Source organism: Primulina huaijiensis, unplaced genomic scaffold, assembly GCF_012295235.1.
Source record: "Primulina huaijiensis isolate GDHJ02 unplaced genomic scaffold, ASM1229523v2 scaffold39363, whole genome shotgun sequence".
Lineage (NCBI taxonomy): Eukaryota > Viridiplantae > Streptophyta > Magnoliopsida > Lamiales > Gesneriaceae > Primulina > Primulina huaijiensis.
The window spans coordinates 1-4,676 of record NW_027359258.1 but is presented as its reverse complement, the minus strand read 5'-3'; the positions used below and the strand labels follow the sequence as shown (position 1 = coordinate 4,676).

The window sequence follows — 4,676 nt, the reverse complement described above, 5'->3', positions numbered from 1 at the left end:
TAGGTGAGTGACACCTCATCGGTGCTCACATAAGTGTGCACGGTATGTGTGCAGCATATCAAAACTCTATAAGAAGTGCATATTCAACACACGTGAGAAAATATTGATTAAAAATATATTTACCAAATTGTGTTAATCTATTATATTTTATTAAAGTCGATGACATGATAGTAAACACTTAAGAAAGACACCAACTTTCCATAAATGTATTAGCAATGGGAAAACGAGGAAACATGGAAGATGAATATGAAACTAATAGAATAACATACAAGAATGACGGAGCAATCCTTTGAGGGTCGCGAGGGAAAAGTGACGTCTTTCGGATGTTGTCAAGTGCTCAGAACAGCATCACCACACGCTCCAAACCGACTCCAAATCCACCCTGAGGTGGTGCTCCATACCTACAAGGAATATGACATGATGAAAACCATCTCAATTTTTTAAAATAAAAATAAATTAAGACTCGTCTAGAGAGGTGATCCAATAGGAGACAAGCAGGGGCTATTTGCCCCCTAATATAAAAACATTTCAAATTCTATATAAGCTTTTTATAAAATAGTAAAACTTTGCCCCCCGAGGAAGTCCTACCCCGCACACAGCCAATATGACTTGGACCCGATCATTAGCCATTAGCTTATTCTATTCATAGCATATAACTTCAGTTTTTTTTTCAAGTACCTGAAGGAGTCGATGTATGTTGATATCGTCTTGACATCAATTCCAGATGCTTGCGCGTGTTCAGACAAATACTCAGGCACATGGACACGCTTAGCTCCTGATATTATTTCTTCACCTGAGAGGGTAAAATGAGAGTGAAGACATTGGAATAAGACCACATCTCAACAACGATTAACTTAGAGTCTTAGACCATAGCATGGAGTATGAGCAGCTTCTCCCGAGATGTTGGCGGGGTATTGTGCTTCTATCCACAAATTCAGCGTTTATGGCAACTTCTTTTAAACCAAATATCATGGAAACAGTTGAGAGATACTGAAAATTTAATTTTGGAAGCAACTGACAAATTTATCATCAGTATTTCAGCATTTCATCGTTTAGCAGTTTTGATATGATTTTCCTTCACTAAAGTACTCGAAATGGAACTAGATTTACCTCGAATGAAAACATCGAATGAGTTACTATAACTCGGATTATCATAACATGGCATCGTATAGAATGGTCGAACAGTCAGAGGATAACGGTGAAGTATGTAGAACTCAGTGCCATACCTACAGTCAGAAGGGTAAACAAAAGTGAAACGAGGAAGAAATGGTCAAAGAATATAAGAGGAACATGCGAGATGAAATGAAAACAAAATGGTTTCACACCCTGCGATGATTATGGTATCTGTAGAATTTTCCACTTTCGTGAATCATTACCTATCAGCAGCACGTTCAGTATGGTCAGGATCAGAACGAAGAAGTAAAATGAAGAGAAAAAACAAGCAAAAACCAGCATACTTCTCCATAACAAGCTGGCCAAGTTTCCTCTCTGATTCTGAGTTAAGATCACCAAGAGGATCAATTTCGACTCCAGCCTCCTGCATAAGCGAAAACACGTGAAAATTATAAGAACCTGGTTCCTAATTAATTCAAATTCCGTAAAATGTGAGGCAAAGATTCAAAGCCTCAAAGGCAGTAGCCAGCATAGAACAGAAACCAGAAGAACAAGACACTAGTAAACAGTACATTTACGCAAGTGCGTGTTGGTACAATCAACATAAATAGTATTCCAAAATTAAGAATACAATGCACAACCTTTACAATCGGTGAAAAAGATATCAAAACCCATGCGAGTTGTGACCGAACACAAGCTCTTGCACAATATAGTTATTTCCCATGAATATAGAAATAATGGCAGCAATTTGCTCGCAACAAGATTCAACAGTTATTCCAGCATCAAATTTAAGATTTGACGTCATCAAGTGATGGTAAAATTTCAAGATTTGAACAATAAAATTGCAATCCATATTAGGTATTCAAGAAACTAAAACACAGAAAACTATTTTCTCGAAAAATCATTTGACTTGATGTTTTCCTACTACCAGACACAAGTTACCTTTCATTAATAATGAATCCACAAATATGGGCACAATCTCTTTGGAACAAGATAAATGTCGGTTTCTCCTCTTACCTTCAGCATTTGGACCCCCTCTCCAAAGGTGAGACGTAAAGTATTTCGCAAGTACTGCATGTTCAATAAATTTAACAATAAGTATTAACACAAAACTTGGAAAATATGCTTGTCAGAAGAGAAATATATATCTAAATCATTGTTTGGGTGTAACAACTATTTTATTCCTCCAAAATTATTGTGCACCATGTCATAACATGATAAAATTGTTGGGATCAAACAATATTACAACAGCATATAATTAACAATAGTCATTGTTGGGATCAAACAACATTACAACAGTGTATAATCAATATAGTGTACCTTCAGCTTCTCAAAAAGGTATTGTTTATTAATGGCTTCGAGCTCTTTTGAACAATGCTCGTTCAAACAATCAAACATCGCCACAAATAAACGATCAACAATATCCATTACCTGCAGAAATAAACTCAGGCCATCATCCACAAAGTCACATTCAAAAAGTTCTAACACTCTATAATACACTACAATAGAATACAATACATACTTCTGAATAGAGCTCCTTAATCTCCATTTCAACATCAAGACCAGTAAATCCACACAAATGTCTGTGTGTAAAAGACTCCTCTGCTCTGAATACTGGACCGATCTCAAATACTCTGCCAAAATCACCACAAATGGACATTTGTTTATGAAGCTGGGGTGATTGTGCCAGACATGCAGGTGTTCCTTTGTAATTCAATCTAAAAACAGCAGAACCACCTTCACTAGAACCTGCAATCAACTTTGGCGTGTGGATCCCAACAAAATCTTCAGACAATAGGAACTGTCTAAATATCTGCACAAACCCATGGAACAACATTATTAGTCAGTTAGCAAAAGGATTGTAGTGTTCAATTTAGCAATCATGCATCAAATGTCGACAAAAATAGAAATGATGAGGAAAAATGTTAGAAAAAAAAGGCTTCCCCGAGATTAAAATGACCATATAGACATACCACTACAAACTTATATAATAGATCATACAAAAAGGAAAAACTACCAAACAGATTATCTCAATATACACAACTGGAACAAATTGGACCAGCTCACTGAAACACAATAGGTGCAACCTTCCAAACGGAAAACCAATCAAAAGGCATACAATTTCCAAATCTGGACTTAAAGGACCAAATAACATTTATTTCTAAGGACCTAGCAACAAAGTCCAGCAAAAAAAAAATTGCTAAAATCAGGGGGAAGAAACGAGCACAAAATCAAATAGAACGAGACATACATTTTCAACTTGGCATTGGACATGGAAAATTCCTTGATTGGCCGGTGTGCGCATGTCTAGAACTCTGAAATTCAAACGAGTATCTTGATTAACTCGAACAAGCTGTTCACCTGCTTGCATTTAGAAAAGATACTCAGAATATTCATACAAAGAGGCAGCAAAATTTAAGCATCAATACGATCTTACATAATTAAAATCAAGAACAGTAACCAGAATACCTGCAATGCGTTTTCTATGTCAATCTCACTTCTTGCTGCATCCTCAATATTAATAGGCAGTGTGGGGTACCGCCTTGTTGACGCAATAAAGCTTCTTCACTTGAATTTCCACCTATAGAAGTCAAATAATTCAACCAAATTTAAATAAAAATAAAATAGATTATTATAATACCTTTCCTTACAAACTATAACTGAATCAACACGGGGATCGACTCGCAAACAAATCTAGTATATGATCAAGTTACCAACATGCACTAGGAAATACGAAATCCATAGCAAGAAAATTTCCAGATTTCAGATTCCAAGAGTTCAAATTCACAGTATCAAGTTTTACATAAAAAAAAAAAAAAAAAACCCACACACACGCACACAGAGAGAGAGAGAGAGAAACTGGATAAAAAAAGCACACAAGAAAGCAAGCAAACACCTGCTGAGTGGCACCAGTGATTGACTGAGCGGGAACAGATACAACACCTTCAATATCCACTATCGATTCTCGGCTAAAACCAGTCGCAAACATAACCATCTGCGGGCTCACCGAACCAGGGCTAAGATTCAGGACGCATTGAACAGTAAACCCACTCCCCCTCATCACAATAAATGCCATTTTCTTCCCTACAGCCCGGATTGTCTGTGCACGGCCACGTATCAAAACCACCTGGTCCTTCAACAAATCTGTCAAGTCCTTCAACTCCGTCCATTTCTTCCCAGATATTTCCTTCGATTGCAGGTCCTTCAATGCGATTNTTTTTTTTTTCTTTCGGAAGACATTTTTTGAAAGGGAAATACAGGAAAAGGATCCAAACGTGATTTATTTAAAAAAAAGATTCATATCTCAATTTACATAAATATCTTTATGTTTAAACATAAATATATTATTAAATTTGATTTAAAAACTCTTAATACTGCATTCATTCTTATTTCAGTCGACTCCAAATCTGAATCTTTTTTCCGTCGACTTCTTCTCAAGGCAATTTATCTTTCACATTTATTTCGATTTATTGAGATTTGTCAATTTATTTGGAAAAAAAAAAAATCAACCAACACTTAAAATCGACCAAAATTTTTGTCGACCAAGAACACAAAATTTTTGT

At 36.0% G+C, this 4,676-nt stretch overlaps 1 pseudogene; it reads right to left on the bottom strand.

The window, feature by feature from the left end:
• Positions 1 to 147: 147 nt before the first annotated feature.
• On the bottom strand, positions 148 to 4,322 carry LOC140969014 (aspartate--tRNA ligase 2, cytoplasmic-like; annotated as a pseudogene).
• Positions 4,323 to 4,676: the final 354 nt, after the last annotated feature.